The sequence below is a fragment of the Bufo bufo genome, chromosome 6 (assembly GCF_905171765.1).
Source record: "Bufo bufo chromosome 6, aBufBuf1.1, whole genome shotgun sequence".
NCBI lineage: Eukaryota > Metazoa > Chordata > Amphibia > Anura > Bufonidae > Bufo > Bufo bufo.
The window spans coordinates 356,678,940-356,700,159 of NC_053394.1; the positions used below are offsets into that span (position 1 = coordinate 356,678,940).

General features: G+C 45.1%; 1 long non-coding RNA gene and 13 other non-coding genes across 17 annotated transcripts; all 14 read left to right on the top strand.

Annotated features, from left to right (window-relative positions):
- The first annotated feature begins 6 nt into the window (after positions 1-6).
- On the top strand, positions 7-19,327 carry LOC121004084. Of its 4 annotated transcripts, XR_005779654.1 has the most exons (16): positions 7-45; positions 1,123-1,179; positions 4,410-4,451; positions 4,653-4,705; positions 5,851-5,907; positions 7,198-7,239; positions 7,438-7,490; positions 9,509-9,565; positions 10,804-10,845; positions 11,045-11,097; positions 13,126-13,182; positions 14,475-14,516; positions 14,718-14,770; positions 15,974-15,995; positions 17,658-17,716; positions 19,171-19,327. It is a non-coding gene; the product is annotated as an uncharacterized LOC121004084 (long non-coding RNA). The 4 variants fall into 4 exon arrangements; XR_005779657.1 differs by lacking the exon at positions 13,126-13,182; XR_005779655.1 differs by lacking the exon at positions 5,851-5,907.
- LOC121006680 lies at positions 4,288-4,353 on the top strand. Its single transcript, XR_005780363.1, has one exon. It is a non-coding gene; the product is annotated as a small nucleolar RNA R38 (small nucleolar RNA).
- LOC121006700 lies at positions 4,510-4,580 on the top strand. The gene has a single exon (XR_005780382.1). It is a non-coding gene; the product is annotated as a small nucleolar RNA SNORD65 (small nucleolar RNA).
- Positions 5,569-5,641, top strand: LOC121006164. Its single transcript, XR_005780031.1, has one exon. It is a non-coding gene; the product is annotated as a small nucleolar RNA SNORD65 (small nucleolar RNA).
- On the top strand, positions 7,073-7,138 carry LOC121006681. The gene has a single exon (XR_005780364.1). It is a non-coding gene; the product is annotated as a small nucleolar RNA R38 (small nucleolar RNA).
- Positions 7,295-7,365, top strand: LOC121006702. The gene has a single exon (XR_005780384.1). It is a non-coding gene; the product is annotated as a small nucleolar RNA SNORD65 (small nucleolar RNA).
- On the top strand, positions 8,490-8,562 carry LOC121006165. Its single transcript, XR_005780032.1, has one exon. It is a non-coding gene; the product is annotated as a small nucleolar RNA SNORD65 (small nucleolar RNA).
- On the top strand, positions 10,675-10,740 carry LOC121006682. Its single transcript, XR_005780365.1, has one exon. It is a non-coding gene; the product is annotated as a small nucleolar RNA R38 (small nucleolar RNA).
- On the top strand, positions 10,904-10,974 carry LOC121006701. The gene has a single exon (XR_005780383.1). It is a non-coding gene; the product is annotated as a small nucleolar RNA SNORD65 (small nucleolar RNA).
- LOC121006163 lies at positions 12,112-12,184 on the top strand. Its single transcript, XR_005780030.1, has one exon. It is a non-coding gene; the product is annotated as a small nucleolar RNA SNORD65 (small nucleolar RNA).
- LOC121006683 lies at positions 14,355-14,420 on the top strand. The gene has a single exon (XR_005780366.1). It is a non-coding gene; the product is annotated as a small nucleolar RNA R38 (small nucleolar RNA).
- Positions 14,575-14,645, top strand: LOC121006703. Its single transcript, XR_005780385.1, has one exon. It is a non-coding gene; the product is annotated as a small nucleolar RNA SNORD65 (small nucleolar RNA).
- LOC121006166 lies at positions 15,761-15,833 on the top strand. The gene has a single exon (XR_005780033.1). It is a non-coding gene; the product is annotated as a small nucleolar RNA SNORD65 (small nucleolar RNA).
- On the top strand, positions 17,510-17,582 carry LOC121006685. Its single transcript, XR_005780368.1, has one exon. It is a non-coding gene; the product is annotated as a small nucleolar RNA SNORD49 (small nucleolar RNA).
- Positions 19,328-21,220: the final 1,893 nt, after the last annotated feature.

Sequence of the window (21,220 nt, forward strand, 5' to 3'; positions counted from 1 at the left end):
CATCCGTGTATGGTCTTTTAGCATGGCGGTAGCAGCAGGAGTGAGGTACGTTCTCCTTCTGTGCACAATCCGGTGCCATCCGTGGCAGGAGGGTGCCTTGGGGCCTGTTCTAGGCTTATCTTTAGCTGGAGGTGGCATTGTTTTGTTGGTAGTGCCACGGGTAGTACTGGGGGGCCAATGGGTTATATCTAGAGTTATGATGGCCAACACGTCTCTGTTCTGATACTACAACACCCAGCATGCCCTGGAAGCTGAGAGCTGTGGTTGTTTTTGTGACCTATGTGACCATGGGCTTGCCATAGCTTATCATGGTGGTCATGTACTTTAAGGGGTATTCCAGGAATGGGTTAATGCATTTCTGCTGGCTAGGGGCAGACTGGTAGGGGTCCCACTCATCCTAATGGGGTTCCTGTGACCCACCATAGATGGTCCTTTAGTTTGGGGCAGCAGTGTGCACCTCCACCAATGCTCTGCTCACATGGCACCCCTGTTCTCCTAATTGAGGGTCTCGGTGGCTGACCACCCACCCATCACACTTATTACTCATCCTGTGGTTTGGTGGTGATTAGGTTTGTACCCATTGACAGCCTTTCCCCAGGATATTAGACATGTCTGATAGCCTATGGGACCCATATTTACCTTCAGGACAGGGGTTTCCACAACCCTCATCATGCCTGGGGTACCACCTGCATCACCCTTCTAGAGGCTGGCCATGCAGATGACGGATCTCTCTCTTCACTTCTAGCAGGCATGCCTGGTGCATTGGTTTGAATGGAGCCATCTGAGCACGTGTGGCACCTCCATTCATTCTCCACCTGCATGTGGTGCCTAGGAGTAGGTGGACATCTCTTCTGGTGATAAATGTGGGGCATCACATCTCAGACGTTAATGGTTTGGAAGTATAAGGGTATTCACACAGTCACATATGATGGGTAGTTCTGCCAGTATGGATGGCATTAGACTGTTCTTGCACCACATACCTCACATCCCACATATGCTTGCTATCAGCCGGCTCAGGCAATGTCCTCTCGGGGGTTGTGTGGTCGCTCTTGTGAATGATGCAGTTAACGGTGGTACCTGATTTTGCCAGTTTCTTAGTAACCTGGATTTCCCCTTTTACAGGACAGCTGTGCAGATGTCATTCAAGAAGCCTTTTGATCCTGGCTGACACTAAAGCTGGTGAGTTCTGACGCCTTCATGGGCCACGACCTGTCTCCACTGAGCTTGGGTATATTGAAATACAATGTGCCCAACCCTAGCTTCTTTGGCATTGGTCAATTAGGACAAACTCATTTGATGGCTGGCTGCTCCTTCCAAAAATGGCCAGCTTGGACATAAGTCTGTGTATGAACCTTTTCATGGCTTGTTGGAAGCCTTGCACTGACTACCTGTACCTGTTGGTGTCCATCTTACTGTAGGTTTGAGCCAATAAAGTTCCAACAAGCTGCAGTAAAGTAGTCTGGTGGCAACACAAGTCCTGACTTTCCATGCCTTAAAGGGATTCTGTCACTAACTTTTGGGCTATAGAGCTGCGGACATGCATGGCTAGATCGCCGCTAGCATGTCTGCAATATACCGGTCCTATAGGGCTGTGTGCTTTTATTTTCTTTAAAAAAAGGATTTGAGATATGTAAATTATTCTTGTATGTGTCCAAGGGGCTGTACGAACCTTCCTGGTGCCCAGCCATGCCCGCAAAGGAGCCCAGCACTGCGGCGATCTAGCCGTGCATGTCTGCAGCTCTATAGCCCAAAGCTTGGTGACAATCCCTTTAAGGGCCTATTACACTGCCAATCATGGGGGAAGAAAAATGTATAAAACATCCTGCACGATATGATGAATGTTGTGGATGTACATGGCTACCTTATACAGTCAGAGAATAATGCACTATAATAGATGCAAGCATAACTATGGACTAAACCCTCACTCTATTGATAAAATCTGAGACACTTGCTCAATACATTTGATCAAAACACATCTAAGCCCACCTACCAAGCGACAAGGTGGTCTCCATTCAGGAGGGTCCTACACTAAACCTGCCTATGCCGTTATGCATTTATGTTCAGGAGCGCGGACCCCGCACATAGGGTGTTGCTCCTAGTTGCCTCCATGTGCAATAGCAACTGGTGGGAGGAAGAGCACATACCTATATGTACCACCTTATCAAGGTCGCCTATTAGGTGGGGCAAAAGTGCACATGAATACTACTCCCAAAATAGGAGCGTATTCACAAATGAAGGTGCCACTCCAAGACAAGTTAAACAAATCGGGGGTAAAATAAATACATATAGGTGTGTGCTCCTCCCACTAGTTTCTGCTGCACATGGAGGTAACTAGGAGTAACACACTATGTGCGGGGTCTGCGCTCCTGAACATAAATGCATAACGGCATAGGCAGGTTTAGTGTAGGACGCTCCTGAACGGAGACCACCTTGTCTCTTGGTAGGTGGGCTTAGATTTGTTTTGATCAAATGTATTGAGCAAGTGTCTTAGATTTTATCAATAGTGAGGGCTTAGTCCATAGTTATGCTTGCATCTATTATAGTGCATTATTTTCTGTGATCCTATCAGGGTGTATTTGATTTAAATCACTAGTCAGTAAGGCTTGATTTAAATCGGTTTTCTACATAGACTAATTCTTGCTGGTATAACTTATAATATGCAAGTAGATGGAAGATTTTTAGAATAACTTTTCATATTAGTTTGATTAGGTTGATTCTGCATTCATAGGTTTGTAGAAGTTAGGATTAAGTTATTTTTCTCAACGCTGTTCATGTTATAACATTTTTGCTGTGAAGAGGCATGTGATCTCTGCTGAGTCAAATTCAGTTTTGAGAACTGCAAAAGTAAACAAGCATCTGATATCTTGTAGACAGAGAAACTGCCCAATCTTACAAAAACCTCTGGAAGAGCAGGACATTGTGAAAGGAATTTATTTACCAAAAAAATTACACATATAGAAACCTAGAATGTGTCGGCAGATAAGAACCATTTGGCCCTTCTAGTCTGCCCAATATACTGAATACTATGAATACCCCCTGGCCCTATCTTATATGAAGGATGGCCTTATGCCTATCCCATGCATGCTTAAACTCCTTCACTGTATTTGCAGCTACCACTTCTGCAGGAAAGCTATTCCATGCATCCACTACTCTCAGTAAAGTAATACTTCCTGATGTTACTTTTAAACCTTTGCCCCTCTAATTTTAAAACTGTGTCCTCTTGTGGTAGTTTTTCTTCTTTTAAATATTCTTTGACCTTGTTGATTCCCTTTATGTATTTAAGTTTCTATCATATCCCCTCTGTCTCGTCTTTCTTCCAAGCTATACATATTAAGGTCCTTTAATCTTTCCTGGTAAGTTTTATCCTGCAATCCATGTACCAGTTTAGTAGCTCTTCTCTGAACTCTCTCCAAAGTATCAATATCCTTCTGGAGATATGGTCTCCAGTACTGCGCACAATACTCCAAATGAGGTCTCACTAGTGCTCTGTAGAGCGGCATGAGCGCCTCCCTCTTTCTACTGGTAATGCCTCTCCCTATACACCCAAGCATTCTGCTAGCATTTCCTGCTGCTCTATGACATGGTCTGCCTACCTTTAAGTCTTCTGAAATAATGACCCCTAAATCCCTTTCCTCAGATACTGAGGTTAGGACTGTATCACTGATTTTATATTCTGCTCTTGGGTTTTTACGTCCCAGGTGCATTATCTTGCACTTATCAACATTAAATTTTAGTTGCCAGATTTTTGACCAGTCCTCTAGTTTTCCTTACTCCTTTTCCATTTGGTGTATCCCTCCAGGAACATCAACCCGGTTACAAATCTTTGTCATCAGTAAAAAGACACACCTTACCATCGAGGCCTTCTGCAATTTCGCTGATAAAGATATTAAACAATATGGGTCCCAGAACAGATCCCTGAGGTACCCCACTGGTAACAAGACCATGGTCGGAATATACTCCATTGACTACAACCCTCTGTTGCCTGTCCCTCAGCCACTGCCTAATCCATTCAACAATATGGGAGTCCACGTACAGCCTTATTCTACATAATTAAAAAACTAATCTTTATTTCATGATGGAATAACCTTTTGGATGGTAATATATTTTCCTCAAAGCATTTTATATAAAAAATCCAATTTTAAATTAAAAAAATCTGTTTTATTATACCGTAATTATATGAAGTTAGGCGACTAAATTTTTCAGGTTAGGAGCCAATGGCTCCTTGAGATATATAGATATATATTTAGTCTGGAGCCCTGAATTGGAGCTCTTTACCTGCTGTGCACGAAAAGCCGATGATGCTTTGTTATCCCTGTCTGAAATAATGAGGACACCGTACACACTGAGGCTTTTTTTCATTTTCCATCTTGAGGACAGGATGCCTGATTCCTTATTTTTTTTCTCTCTAGGTGTCTGCTGGTGTGACCAGACATCAAAGAATGCTACTAGAGGTAAGACTACTCCTTAAATGTGCATGGAAGCCCTATTGACCGCTATACCTATGTAGTTCAATGATGAGATTAACCTTTAAATAGCTGGAATTACCGGCAGACTGCAGGTGGTGAGACTGGTCTCTGAGGACACTATGGATGTTACAGCTCATGTTATGTACATGATTTATAATGTACTAACTGTACTCTTGTATCTTTCAGGTATGGGAGCCCTTGTTTCTGAAGAGGCCGGAGGGCATCGCATGTCTGGCAAGGTAACTTGTTTTAATCTGAAGTGACCACAATACTGCCCCTACTACAGGGTCCTACTACTCCAGGAACATTCACACAACTCAGTCTTTGTGGATCCGCAAAACAATTACAGGCTGTATTCTGCATTTGGCAGATCACAATGTCCATGGTACAAATGCCTGTTCTCTGTAAAAATGGATAAGAATAGGACTTTTTTTTTTTTTGTGGGGCGAATAGAGATGCGGACCACACATGGTGTGCTGTCGGCATCTTTTGCGGCTGTGTTGAAATGAATCAGTGCAAAATTGCTGAATGGATGTGAATAGAAAAATACAGGTGTGAATGGGCCCTAATTCTGTACTTCTGGGTAACACTAAGATATATGGCAGTACAAATTGGGAAAGGTAGGACTGCAGGGTTAGGGTTTCCCTTTGTCCCTGCTTGAAAACTTCTAGAATGGGTGAGGGTCAGATGCTACCATGGCATGTCAGTGGGTTATGTGCCATATTGCAGAGACATGACTGCTGCAACCAGTCATTGGTTGCAGAAATTTATGGGCACACCAGAACATAGTGCTGGACAGAGGGAAGTTGTCAGTGGGGACAGGCAAGGTATGCTTCCCTCCACAGGTCTGGTGGGTGACACCCCCTTTAAGGTCTAGCTTTTGTCTGAGCAACAAACACTTGTAATGTACTTTTTTTCTCACAGGGACTAAAAGTGCAGGGATAGTTGTGGCTGGGGCGACTCCCTTGGCAGTTGGTCCCATATTCGGGGCTCTACATGTAATCAAATACTGTGCAAAGCTAGTGATTGGGCTTCTGATCTCCATAACTTTCACATGGCCCAGATGGCATGCCCAGGATTAGAACTAGACACCCTCTTTGTGCACTGATGAGACAAACCTTAAAAGAGCTGGAATTACCGTCAGATTGTTGGTGGTGATAAAGGTTGATCTGAGCACACTTCAGAAGTTGTCTTGACTCTTGGAAACCTGTGGCATAGTTTGTTCCTGGACTGGAGTACATATAGAAAGCTATAATGTTTTTGACTGGTGACCATAGGCTTGCCATAGCTTATCATGGTGGTCATGTGCTTTAAGGGGTATTCCAGTTATTACTGGTACCCGATTTTGCCAGTTTCTTAGTAACATGGATTTCTCCTTTTACAGGACAGCTGTGCAGGTGTCATTCAAGAAGCCTTTTGATCCTGGCTGACACTAAAGCTGGTGAGTTCTGACTCCTTCATTGGCCCACGACCTGTCTCCACTGAGCTCTTGGGTATATTGAAATACAATGTGCCCAAACCTAGCTTCTTTGCCATTGGTCAATTGGGACAAACTCAGATGGCTGGTCCTTACAAAATTGGCCAGCTTGGACATAGGTTCTCATACAGACTTATGGCTTGTTGGAAGTCTTGCACTGACTCCTTGTACCTGTTGTCAATTTTACCGTAGATTTGGGCCAATAAATTTACTACAAGCTGCAGTAAAGTAGTCTGGTGGCAACACAAGTCCTGAATTTCCACTTTCATGCCTTAAGTGCCTATTACTGACCAAGCATTGGGCTGATCATTTCTAACAAGCGTTCCTCAGAATGCTCATTAGTGATATGCTATAGTGAAGGTCTTGCTGATGAACGAATGTTCATTAATTGGGTAAATGGATCTTTTATGGGGATGAGTGATGTCATTATAGTGCCCCTCCCCATACTATGGAGATCACTGCATGTAAATACAGGTCTCCTTCACCGATGAGTAAGTCATTGCTAGGGAGGAACGCTTCCCTCCTGACAATTGTCTGCTCTAAAGGGGCCTTTAGTCTTTGGTAAGATTGAACTTTAGCGGGTTCCAGTAAAATATTGCTTGGTGCTGCTATGCCGCCTATTGATCTGTGGTCACATTTTATATTAACACTCCATACTCTCTGGGGTAGGAGCATATGGTGCCTCCTATTGACCCTGCCTAAAATCTTTGTAGCTTGCCACCACTAAGGGATCCAGTCTATCTAGATCCTAAAGGGAATTCTATTGAATGGTAGGCCTGTCTGCTGGACCTCTACTATCTTAAGAATGGTGGTCCTATACCCTTAAAATGACTGGCATATCAGGTTGAGTGTTCTGTTGCTCTTCAACGGGTAGGTGGTACAGAACAGCTCTCAGCGGTTCCATAGAGATGGAGTGGCAGTGCACATGTTCCTAGTGCAGGTCTGTTCACTATGGGGGGTACAGGTCCCTGTTCATGTAATCTCATGATGATTCCCTGTCCTGTGGAGGACAGAACTTCATCTCACCAGGATCTCCCTTTAATGGCCTCAATGGGAGCTGTATATGGCTGCAGGCTGGATCCATAGACTTATTTCTCAGGTGAATTGGAGCTCTTTACTTGCTGTGCCGAAAAGCCGATGATGCTTTGTTATCCCTGTCTGAAATAATGAGGACACCGTACACACTGAGGCTTTTCTTATCATTTTCCATCTTGAGGACAGGATGCCTGATTCTTCCTTTTTTTTTTTCTCTAGGTGTCTGCTGGTGTGACCAGACATCAAAGAATGCTACTAGAGGTAAGACTACTCCTATGTGCATGGAAGCCCTATTGACCGCTATACCTATGTAGTTCAATGATGAGAATAACCTTTAAATAGCTGGAATTACCGGCAGACTGCAGGTGGTGAGACTGGTCTCTGAGGACACTATGGATGTTACGGCTCATGTTATGTACATGGTTTATAATGTACTAACTGTACTCTTGTATCTTTCAGGTATGGGAGCCCTTGTTTTGGAAGAGGCCAGAGGGCATCGCATGACTGGCAAGGTAACTTGTTTTAATCTGAAGTGACCACAATACTGCCCCTACTACAGGGTCCTACTACTCCAGGAACATTCACACAACTATCAGTCTTTGTGGATCCGCAAAACAATTACAGGCCGTGTGTTCTGCTTTTTGCAGATCACAATGTCCATGGTAGAAATGCCTGTTCTCTGCAAATACGGACAAGAATAGGACATGGTGCGCTATCTGCATCTTTTGAAGCCGTGTTGAAATTTATGGGTCCGCATCAGAATTGCTGAATGGATGTGAATAGAAAAATACAGGTGTGAATGGGCCCTAATTGTGTACTTCTGGGTAACTCAGATATGTGGCAGCACAAAGTAGAGAAGTGGGAAAGGTAGGACTGCAGGGTTAGGGCACATTCACACTACTGTTCAACTGCAATATCATTAGTTGCACTTATGGACAGGTCTTAAAAGGGTTTGTTCTGCTTTTGTAGACTTTTTGTTTACCAGCCTTCACATGGCATACTTTCCTGCTATGTCGCAGCTTATTTTGTCCCTGCTTGGAAACTTCTGGAATGGGTGAGGGTCACATGCTACCATAGCTGAATGGCCAGTTGTGTCCCCAAGTGACATGGCATGTCAGTGGGTTATGTGCCATATTGCAGAGACATGACTCTGCTGCAACCAGTCATTGGTTGCAGCAATTTATGGGCACACCAGAACATAGTGCTGGACAGAGGGGAGTTGGCAGTGGGGACAGGCAAGGTATGCTTCCCTCCACAGGTCTGGTGGGTGACACCCCCTTTAAGGTCTAGCTTTTGTCTGAGCGACAAACACTTGTAATGTACTTTCTCACAGGGACTAAAAGTGCAGGGATAGTTGTGGCTGGGGCGACTCCCTGGGAAGTTGGTCCCATATTCAGGGCGCTACATGTAATCAAATACTGTGCAAAGCTAGTGATTGGGCTTCTGATCTCCATAACTTTCACATGGCCCAGATGGAATGCCCAGGATTAGAACTAGACACCCTCTTTGTGCACTGATGAGACAAACCTTAAAAGAGCTGGAATTACCGTCAGATTGTTGGTGGTGATAAAGGTTGATCTGAGCACACTTCAGAAGTTGTCTTGACTCTTGGAAACCTGTGGCATAGTTTGTTCCTGGACTGGAGTACATATAGAAAGCTATAATGTTTTTGACTGGTGAGCATAGGCTTGCCATAGCTTATCATGGTGGTCATGTGCTTTAAGGGGTATTTCAGGAATGGGTTAATGCATTTCTGCTGGCTAGGGGCATACTGGTAGGGGTCCCATTCATCCTAATGGGGTTCCTGTAACCCACCATAGTCCTTTAGTTTGGGGCAGCAGTGTGCACCTCCACCAATGCTCTGCTTACATGGGACCGCTGTTCTCCTAATTGAGGGTCTCAGTGGCTGACCACCCACCTATCACGCTTATTACTCATCCTGTGGCTTGGTGATTAGGTTTTGAACCCATTGACAGCCTTTCCCCAGGATGTTAGACATGTCTGATAGCCTTTGGGACCCATATTTACCTTCAGACCGGGGGTTCCACAACCCTCATCATTCCTGGGGCACCACCTGCATCACCCTTCTGGAGATTGGATGGAGGCTGGCCGTGCAGATGACAGATCTCTCGCTTCACTTCTAGCAGGCATGCCTGGCAGATTGCATTGGTTTTAATGGAGCCATCTTGGCACATGTGTGGCACCTCCATTCATTCTCCACCTGCATGTGTCGCCCAGGAGCAGGTGGACATCTCTTCTGGTGATAAATGTGGTTCTTTACATCTCAGACCTTAATGGTTTGGAAGTATAAGGGTATTCACACCCTCAGTCACATATAATGGGTAGTTCTGCCAGTATGGATGGCATTAGATGGTTCTTGCACCACATACCTCACATCCCATATGCTTGCTATCTGCAGGCTCGGGCAATGTCCTCTCGGGGGTTGTGTGGTCGCTCTTGTGAATGATGCAGTTATCGGTGGTACCTGATTTTGCCAGTTTCTTAGTAACCTGGATTTCCCCTTTTACAGGACAGCTGTGCAGATGTCATTCAAGAAGCATTTTGATCCTGGCTGACACTAAAGCTGGTGAGTTCTGACGCCTTCATGGGCCACGACCTGTCTCCACTGAGCTCTTGGGTATATTGAAATACAATGTGCCCAACCCTAGCTTCTTTGGCATTGGTCAATTGGGACAAACTCATTAGATGGCTGGCTGGTCAATTTTACCGTAGATTTGGGCCAATAAATTTACTACAAGCTGCAGTAAAGTAGTCTGGTGGCAACACAAGTCCTGAATTTCCACTTTCATGCCTTAAGGGCCTATTACTGACCAAGCATTGGGCTGATCATTTCTAACAAGCGTTCCTCAGAATGCTCATTAGTGATCTGCTATAGTGAAGGTCCTGCTGATGAACGTGGAATGTTCATTCATTGGGTAAATGGATCTTTTATGGGGATGAGTGATGGCATTATAGAGTGCCCCTCCCCATACTATAGAGATCACTGCATGTGAATACAGGTCTCCTTCACCTATGAGTAAGTCATTGCTAGGGAGGAACGCTTCCCTCCTGACAATTGTCTGCTCTAAAGGGGCCTTTAGTCTTTGGTAAGATTGCACTTTAGAGGGTTCCAGTAACATCTTGCTTGGTGCTGCTATACCACCTATTGATCTGTGGTCACATTTTATATTAACACTCCATACTCTGGGGTAGGAGCATATGGTGCCTCCTATTGACCCTGCTCAATCTTTGTAGCTTGCCACCACTAAGGGATCCAGTCTATAGGTCCTACAGGGAATTCTGGTTAGATTAAGTGATCCCCTGTCTAATTATCAAATGGTAGGCCTCTGTCTGCTGGACCTCCACTATCTTGAGAATGGTGGGCCTATACCCCTAAAATGACTGGCATATCAGGTTGAGTGTTCCCTGTTGCTCTTAGACGGGTAGGTGGTACAGAACAGCTCAGCGGTTCTATAGAGATGGAGTGGCGGTGCACATGTTCCTAGTGCTTGTCTGTTCACTATGGGGGGGGTACAGGTCCCTGTTGTAATCTCATGATTCCCTGTCCTGTGGAGGACAGAACTTCATCTCACCAGGATCTCCCTTTATGGCCTCAATTGGAGCAGTATTTGGCTGCAGGCTGGATCCATAGACTTATTTCTCAGGTGAATTGGAGCTCTTTACCTGCTGTGCACGAAAAGCCGATGATGCTTTGTTATCCCTGTCTGAAATAATGAGGACACCGTACACACTGAGGCTTTTCTTATCATTTTCCATCTTGAGGACAGGATGCCTGATTATTTTTCTTTTTTTTTCCCTCTCTAGGTGTCTGCTGGTGTGACCAGACATCAAAGAATGCTACTAGAGGTAAGACTACTCCTTAAATGTGCATGGAAGCCCTATTGACCGCTATACCTATGTAGTTCAATGATGAGATTAACCTTTAAATAGCTGGAATTACCGGCAGACTGCAGGTGGTGAGACTGGTCTCTGAGGACACTATGGATGTTACAGCTCATGTTATGTACATGGTTTATAATGTACTAACTACTCTTGTATCTTTCAGGTATGGGGGCCCTTGTTTCTGAAGAGGCCGGAGGGCATCGCATGACTGGCAAGGTAACTTGTTTTAATCTGATGTGATCACAATACTGCCCCTACTACAGGGTTCTACTACTCCAGGCACATTCACACAACTATCAGTCTTTGTGGATCTGCAAAACAATTACAGGCCGTGTGTTCTGCATTTGGCAGATCACAATGTCCATGGTAGAAATGCCTGTTCTCTGTAAAAATTGATAAGAATAGGACTTGTGGGGCCGCAGAATGGAAATAGAGATGCGGACAGCACATGGTGCTGTCGGCATCTTTTGCGGCCGTGTTGAAATGAATGGGTCCGCATCAGCTGTGCAAAATTGCTGAATGGATGTGAATAGAAAAATACAGGTGTGAATGGGCCCTAATTCTGTACTTCTGGGTAACACTAAGATATATGGCAGTACAAAGTAGAAAAGTGGGAAAGATAGGACTGCAGGGTTAGGGCACATTCACACTAACTGCAAAATCATTAGTTGCACTTATGGACATGTCTTAAAAGGTTTTGTTCTGCTTTTGTAGACTTTGTTTACCAGCTTTCACATGGCATACTTTCCTGCTATGTCCCAGCTTGGAAACTTCTGGAATGGATGAGGGTCAGATGCTACCATAGCTGAATGGCCAGTTGTGTCCCCAAGTGGCATGTCAGTGGGTTATGTGCCATTTTGGGGAGACATGGCTCTGCTGCAACCAGTCATTGCAGAAATTTATGGGCACACCAGAACATAGTGCTGGACAGAGGGAAGTTGTCAGTGGGGACAGGCAAGGTATGCTTCCCTCCACAGGTCTGGTGGGTGACACCCCCTTTAAGGTCTAGCTTTTGTCTGAGCAACAAACACTTGTAATGTACTTTTTCTCACAGGGACAAAGTGCAGGGATAGTTGTGGCTGGGGCGACTCCCTGGGAAGTTGGTCCCATATTCAGGGCTCTATATGTAATCAAATACTGTGCAAAGCTAGTGATTGGGCTTCTGATCTCCATAACTTTCACATGGCCCAGATGAAATGCCCAGGATTAGAACGAGACACCCTCTTTGTGCACTGATGAGACAAACCTTAAAAGAGCTGGAATTACCGTCAGATTGTTGGTGGTGATAAAGGTTGATCTGAGCAAACTTCAGAAGTTGTCTTGACTCTTGGAAACCTGTGGCATAGTTTGTTCCTGGACTGGAGTACATATAGAAAGCTATAATGGTTTTGACTGGTGAGCATAGGCTTGCCATAGCTTATCATGGTGGTCATGTGCTTTAAGGGGTATTCCAGGAATGGGTTAATGCATTTCTGCTGGGTAGGGGCATACTATTAGACTGGTAGGGGTCCCACTCATCCTAATGGGGTTCCTGTAACCCACCATAGTCCTTTAGTTTGGGGCAGCAGTGTGCACCTCCACCAATGCTCTGCTTACATGGGACCGCTGTTCTCCTAATTGAGGGTCTCAGTGGCTGACCACCCACCTATCACGCTTATTACTCATCCTGTGGCTTGGTGATTAGGTTTTGAACCCATTGACAGCCTTTCCCCAGGATGTTAGACATGTCTGATAGCCTTTGGGACCCATATTTACCTTCAGACCGGGGGTTCCACAACCCTCATCATTCCTGGGGCACCACCTGCATCACCCTTCTGGAGATTGGATGGAGGCTGGCCGTGCAGATGACAGATCTCTCGCTTCACTTCTAGCAGGCATGCCTGGCAGATTGCATTGGTTTTAATGGAGCCATCTTGGCACATGTGTGGCACCTCCATTCATTCTCCACCTGCATGTGGTGCCCAGGAGCAGGTGGACATCTCTTCTGGTGATAAATGTGGGTCATCACATCTCAGACGTTAATGGTTTGGAAGTATAAGGGTATTCACAGTCACATATGATGGGTAGTTCTGCCTGTATGGATGGCATTAGACTGTTCTTGCACCACATACCTCACATCTTACATATGCTTGCTATCAGCCAGCTCAGGCAATGTCCTCTCGGGGGTTGTGTGGTCGCTCTTGCAGTTATTACTGGTACCTGATTTTGCCAGTTTCTTAGTAACCTGGATTTCTCCTTTTACAGGACAGCTGTGCAGATGTCATTCAAGAAGCCTTTTGATCCTGGCTGACACTAAAGCTGGTGAGTTCTGACACCTTCATGGTCCACGACCTGTCTCCACTGAGCTCTTGGGTATATTGAAATACAATGTGCCCAACCCTAGCTTCTTTGGCATTGGTCAATTGGGACAAACTCATTAGATGGCTGGCTGGTCCTTCCAAAATTGGCCAGCTTGGACATAGGTTCTCATACAGACTTATGGCTTGTTGGAAGTCTTGCACTGACTCCTTGTACCTGTTGTCAATTTTACTGTAGATTTGGGCCAATTTACTACAAACTGCAGTAAAGTAGTCTGGTGGCAACACAAGTCCTGAATTTCCACTTTCATGCCTTAAGTGCCTTTTACTGACCAAGCATTGGGCAGATCATTTATAATGGGAGTTCCTCAGAATGCTAATTGGTGATCTGCTATAGTGAAGGTCTTGCTGATGAACGTGGAATGTTTATTCATTGGGTAAATCGATCTTTTATGGGGATGAGTGTCATTATAGTGCCCCTCCCCATACTATAGAGGAGATCACTGCATGTAAATACAGGTCTCCTTCACCGATGAGTAAGTCATTGCTAGGGAGGAACGCTTCCTTCCTGACAATTGTCTGCTCTAAAGGGGCCTTTAGTCTTTGGTAAGATTGAACTTTAGCGGGGTCCAGTAAAATATTGCTTGGTGCTGCTATGCCGCCTATTGATCTGTGTTCACATTTTATATTAACACGCCATACTCTCTGGGGTAGGAGCATATGGTGCCTCCTATTGACCCTGCCTAAAATCTTTGTAGCTTGCCACCACTAAGGGATCCAGTCTATAGATCCTAAAGGGAATTCTATTGAATGGTAGGCCTGTCTGCTGGACCTCCACTATCTTGAGAATGGCGGGCCTATACCCCTAAAATGACTGGGCATATCAGGTTGAATGTTCCCTGTTGCTCTTCGACGGGTAGGTGGTACAGAACAGCTCTCAGCGGTTCCATAGAGATGGCGTGGCGATGCACATGTTCCTAGTGCAGGTCTGTGCACTATGGGGGGTACAGGTCCCTGTTCTTGTAATCTCATGATGATTCCCTGTCCTGTGGAGGACAGAACTTCATCTCACCAGGAGCTCCCTTTAATGGCCTCAATGGGAGCTGTATTTGGCTGCAGGCTGGATCCATAGACTTATTTCTCAGGTGAATTGGAGCTTTTTACCTGCTGTGCACGAAAAGCCGATGATGCTTTGTTATCCCTGTCTGAAATAATGAGGACACCGTACACACTGAGGCTTTTCTTATTTTCCAACTTGAGGACAGGATGCCTGATTATTATTTTTTTTCTCTCTAGGTGTCTGCTGGTGTGACCAGACATCAAAGAATGATACTAGAGGTAAGACTACTCCTTAAATGTGCATGGAAGCCCTATTGACCGCTATACCTATGTAGTTCAATGATGAGAATAACCTTTAAATAGCTGGAATTACCGGCAGACTGCAGGTGGTGAGACTGGTCTCTGAGGACACTATGGATGTTACAGCTCATGTTATGTACATGATTTATAATGTACTAACTGTACTCTTGTATCTTTCAGGTATGGGGGCCCTTGTTTTGGAAGAGGCCAGAGGGCATCGCATGACTGGCAAGGTAACTTGTTTTAATCTGAAGTGATCACAATACTGCTCCTACTACTCCAGGCACATTCACACAACTATCAGTCTTTGTGGATCCACAAAACAATTACAGGCCGTGTGTTCTGCATTTTGCAGATCACAATGTCCATGGTAGAAATGCCTGTTCTCTGCAAATACAGACAAGAATAGGACATGGTGCGCTGTCGGCATCTTTTGCGGCCCTGTTGAAATGAATGGGTCCGCATCAGATCAGCAGAATTGCTGAATGGATGTGAATAGAAAAATACAGATGTGAATGGGCCATAATTGTGTACTTCTGGGTAACAGATATGTGGCAGCACAAAGTGAAGTGGTAAAGGTAGGACTTAGGGTTAGGGCACATTCACACTACTGTTCAACTGCAATATCATTAGTTGCACTTATGGACAGGTCTTAAAAGGGTATGTTCTGCTTTTGTAGACTTCTTGTTTACCAGGCTTCACATGGCATACTTTCCTGCTATGTCACAGCTTATTTTTTACCTGCTTGGAAACTTCTGGAATGGGTGAGGGTCACATGCTACCATAGCTGGATGGCCAGTTGTGTCCCCAAGTGACATGGCATGTCAGTGGGTTATGTGCCATATTGCAGAGACATGACTCTGCTGCAACCAGTCATTGGTTGCAGAAATTTATGGGCACACCAGAACATAGTGCTGGACAGAGGGAAGTTGTCAGTGGGGACAGGCAAGGTATGCTTCCCTCCACAGGTCTGGTGGGTGACACCCCCTTTAAGGTCTAGCTTTTGTCTGAGCAACAAACACTTGTAATGTGCTTTCTCACAGGGACTAAAAGTGCAGGGATAGTTGTGTGGCTGGGGCGACTCCCTGGGAAGTTGGTCCCATATTCAGGGCTCTACATGTAATCAAATACTGTGCAAAGCTAGTGATTGGGCTTCTGATCTCCATAACTTTCACATGGCCCAGATGGAATGCCCAGGATTAGAACTAGACACCCTCTTTGTGCACTGATGAGACAAACCTTAAAAGAGCTGGAATTACCGTCAGATTGTTGGTGGTGATAAAGGTTGATCTGAGCACACTTCAGAAGTTGTCTTGACTCTTGGAAACCTGTGGCATAGTTTGTCCCTGGACTGGAGTACATATAGAAAGCTATAATGTACAGTGGCGTTGTATTCTCGGATAACTGCAGTTCTAATTTTTATTTTATTTTTTTAGGTTTGAGTCGGTTCTGTACTCGGTAAGTTCACTAGTTTTACTGCTTTCTACATGCTTTCACTTGAGCATACACTAAGCTAGTGGCGGGTAGCCTAGCATATTATGGGCACCAGATGCAGCCCTCACTCTGGGCATCACTTGGTCACAAGTATGGATGAGCAAATCTACTTTGGATGATGCATCCAAAGTCAATTCGCATAAAACTGTTTTGATACTGTATGAAGAAGCACTCTGTACAGTATTGGCTCTGAGCTGGTCATTACTTCGTGAAGTCTCATGGGACGTCAGGTAATTTCAGAAATTGATTTCTTCTGTAAAAAAAACTTTTCCTGAACTCTGGTTCAGTTTCATTCTACCACTTGGAACTGAACCAGAGTTTGGGAAATGTTTTTTTTCTTTTTCTTTACAGTAGAAATTTGATACGCAAAGTAATAACTTTGGTTATCTGAACCAATACACTCTAATACTGTACAGAGCGCTCGCTCCATACAGTATTGAAACAAAGTTTTATGCAAATTGAATGAAACATCCAAAGTCAGACTATTCGCTCATCTTTTGTCTCAAGTATAAGGACACCCTTTCTGCAGCTGAGCATAACTGTCCATCCAGGTGCAGTTCTTTGAAGATGGAGCCAATGCATTAGAAGTTTTACATAGCAGACACAATCGGCAATGAAGCTGATCGCGGGCACTTAAACCCTCAGATTCTACCACAGCCCTGTTTGCTGTGGTAGCCTTGAGCCTGATGGAGGCTCCTATGCCTACCATGCAATGCTCCTGCCTGATGAGGCTCCATAGGAACATAAACTGCCCTGTGCTGTAGTGGTACTTAATTGCAGTCTATGGCACAAGCCATCAGACTATTGCATATTAAAGAGCCCTGTGGGAACTTAATATAGGTGTAAGTGTTTATATAATCAAATGACACTTGTCAAACAATAAAAAAATCAGTCATCACCACATCCCAAAATGCCAATACTATTAAAATATAAACTTATTACTTGCTAAAAAAAATGAAATGGCTGATTCACTGTTCATCACTTTACCCCTTAAAATTGAATAGTGATCACAATGACACTCTAATGGTATCGATAAAAACTGCAGAGCACCCTCACCGCTCTATAGTTAAATGTTTTGTGTCAGAACATGACAATAAATTTTCACTGTAATTGTACTGATCTGCAGAATAAAGGTAATGGGTCAGTTTTACTGCATATGGAACACTATAAAAACAAAACCCCAACTTTTTCTAAACACCAGCACATTTGGAATTTTTCAGCATCTCTGTGCATCATATGTAATATAAAATGGTGCCATATGGGAGGTAAAAAGCAGAAGCTAAAACAAAAATTTGCCTGGTCCTCATGGGGTTAACCTGTGCTAGATCTAAAAACAGCCAAGTGAGCCTATTCATCACTGAAGGGTACACTTCTCAGCTTGCAGATAAAGGAGGTGAAGCTGGAGATGGGCACCATAGGGGGCCATCTACTAAAACTAGTGCTCCACTGGTAACATGGTCCCCCCATAACTTTGGTTGACACAGGATGAGACCAGGATTATAGGAAGTGCCGTCAGATGCGATAACTGACGAATAAATATTCCTGCTGATTGTCACCATCTCTGTACATCCAGATGACTGTCATGTTCTGGTTCCATGCCTTTACACTTGTTTTTTGTTTTTTAAGTTGCCGTATCCCTTTCAAGTCTTTGCTGCATGTGAAGGACAAAGTATGGCACTGATCAGGTAAGAATTGTGCTGTGCGGGGTTTATGCAGTGTGGAGAGCCTGTGATGTTTGTTATCCCTGTCTGACATGTTGTTCATGAAGACACTCTATTACTGAGGCCTCTCTGTAGCAGTCGTGCTACGTACTCTGCATGTCTTGTGTGGTAAAAGGGATTGTCCAAGGGTTAAAGTCCACACTTGACATGTTTCTAGCTGCCATATTGGGGTGTCTTCACACTATGCAGAAGTTTCTGAAACTTGAAACTTTCTCCCTTCATCTGAATGGGGCCTGCTGAAAGCCATGTGCTTGCTGCTATAACCCCATTCAGAATAGATCGGGCAGGCTTAGGCAGTTCAAGTGAAGGCCGGCCACACCTCCTTATGACATCACTCAGAGCTCAGTCCTTGCGTGCTCGTTCATGAGGAATGTATGACTCATCACTCTGGCAGCCTGCCGTCTATGTGAAGCAGCTTCTGCTGTTCAATCCTCACTCTCAGAGCAATGCTAATGCACCATGAAGGAAGTGCCTTAGACAAGTGCAGCCCCCAATATGTCCATCAGCCACCCCCAGTGCCTTCAATACCCCCGCAACAAGCCCCGCCAAGCAGCAGCTCCGATCCTCTCCCTATCTGATGCAGCATGAATGTTCTAATGCGCATGCGTGGCAGCCGGCGTGCACACTCCCGAGCAACAGACCGGCTGCCTGGGTGAAATAAAGGTCCTCTCTGTGCAGCCGCGGCCCAGAGATGCGGTAGAGGAGCGGGCCGTATCTTTTGGATACAGGATACAACTGTGGCACTACATAAACAGAATAATTAGAACATGGGTGAGGTTTTTTATGACATTAATTTTAGACTTAAAGGGGTATTCTCATCTTTAAGATCATATCTCATATGATCCAACTGAGTCCCTCTGTCATTTTTCTACTTTAGTTATTTCACTAAGGGTTCTTTCACACAATTGTTCCCTGAGTTGTGCTCCAAGGTTTACTTCAGAAATCTACAATAGTGACATTTTGGGAGGGTTTTTCACCCTTTAAGCTCCTAACAGTCACAGTAAAAGGGATGTGAGTGCAGTCCACAGACTGTCCCTTAGAGGAGGAGGTCCCAAGTTGGGGCATCCCCCTGATGTGAACAAGGGTTCACCCTGATGAGACAAGCCATTAACATACAGATCTTGCATAACGGGTCAGCTTGCCATGCTGCATTTTTATTAAAGGGGTATACTGGTCCTACTGCTATCTGTGGGTCTCCCATAGAAATGGAGGGGATATGCAGATGCCCAACCAGCTGGTTCCTTTTTCCTTTTTTTTTTTTTTTCAAAAGGCTGCAGTGGTATGGGGCTCCCAATTTGTAGGACCTCCCCAGTCTGTTATCCATACCCCCTTTAATGTAGTGTTACTTGGCAACCATGCTGTCGGTCATGTAAATTTCATTTCTTTTCCTGCAGTTCTAACAACCCTTTTCTTCCTAGATGGGAGCGTTCCAGCTCGACTGAATGTTTACTCATCATGAAGTTGGATCCTTGACTTGATTCCTCTAATAGATTATCAAACCACAAAGATTTGTGCAGACTGCAACCAGTCACAATGTAACTTGTACATGGAATTGCATTAAAATTTCTTAACTAGTCCTTGTGTTCATGAAGTGTGATCAAATGGCTTTACCAGGAATTAATGAGAGCTGATCTGTACTTTGTAAAAGGCCTGGGGCATGAAGTGACAGATTAGGAGGGTTTGGCACCTCTTTGGATATCATGTGCTAGGGTTTACACCTTCACCAGTGAAGGTTGTCTCTTGGGCTGCAGTGGCCTCACCCATCACTAGGACTGTCTGTGTGCTCAATTTTTAATGGCATAAGAAAATTGCATATTAGAGAAGGCTTGCATGAAATACTCACCAGAAAACTGATGCACAGGACTTGTACATGCCCCACCTTTACTACAATTTCATCTTGTCATGGTTGAGTCAAGAAGCACCATGGCTCTACATTCTTTGGAATTGGAAAGCTTCTGTGGCATGGGCCTATGCACTATACGGTCTGCTAGGTTTGCACCACCTTAGAAATTTTTACTCAGGTGTATTATAATGGGCTGGAAGATTCTTAGACTTGTAAGGGGTGGTTATTAAAAGGCTTAAACTGATATCCACTCTAGCTGGCACTAAGAATTCAAATTCTCTTTGGGTTGCATGTCCCTGAAGAGAGAAACAATCCTTGAGTGCATAATGGGAGTTACCTTGGTGGTGGTGGTGGTAATGAGAAAAGTTAGCAGGGTCTTTTTGGGGAGTTGTAGTTGATACCAGAGAGCCTATAAAGGGGTTTTCTGGAAGTTTTATACTGATGACCTATCTTCCTGCTAGGTCATCAGTATTTGATCAGTTCAGGTTGAACATCCAGGAGCCCTGCTGATCAGCAGTTTGAGAAGGCATTGGTGCTTTAGGCATCTTTCCATTTCATCCACCATGACGGCCCACCTTGAGATTGACCCTTGACCTCTGTAGGGGCAGGAACACATAGAGAGTTTAAGAACCCCCCACCCCTCCACCTCCTCAGTGCTTTCCTGCCCCTACAGGGGCCAACACGTGGAGAGGATCCTCCTCAGGGAGGATTACATCGTTAGTTTTTGCTTTGCAGGTTCTCCAGCTGGCCTCCCGCGGCATGGGCTAAGGCTGGCCAGCTTGGAACATCGAGGACCCTCGTCTCGGCCTATGCTGAGGCCTGTGGCCCTCCCCCATACCTCTTGTACTTCCTTCCCTCCTTAGGGAAGCAGTCGGGGGTGCCGGATTCATGGGCGCGCGGTGTGCGGTATGCGACGCTCTTCCTCTGCATGCTGTGCGCTTGTGACCGGCTGGGGGAGCAGGTACGGCGAGGAGGCAGGCCGGACGCCGCACGCATCCTCTCATAGGCTCGTGTGGCACCGGCTCTTGCCGTCACTAGAGGCGCAGCTTGATGACGTCAGACGCCGGGAAATTTGAAAAGGAAAGAGACCGCGGTTCCCTCCAGCTCTTGACTGCAGCACCGCGATGTCTGAGACACCTGCTCCCCGCCAGGAAGGCCCTGATCCCACTACTGCCAGTACCGTGAGTCCCCTTCTGGGGGGTATATATTTCAGTCTTTTGACATTGAAATTCTAATTGGCATATCTGGTTGTTTCCTCTCCAGGGCAGCAAGGAGTCAAAGCCAAAATCCAAACTCCTAAAATGCTGCGCTTGTTCAAAGCGTCTCCCTGAGAACTACAAAAAAAGGTTGTGCAAATCTTGCACATCGGAAATTTGGAAAGAAGAACAACCAGATATTCTGTCTGAAATGAAATCTTTTATTGCAGACGAAATTAAGTCCTCTTTAGCCACCCTGACAACCCCCGCTAGTACTCCTATCCCCTCCAAGAAACGCAAGTTGTCCGCTATCTCCTCCTCTGAGGGCGAGGAGGTGGAAGTGGCTTCCATCTCATCCAGACAATTTCCTGATGAGGAACCCTTGTCTGACGGGGAAATTCCGGACGAGGATAAAAAATATTTCTTCTC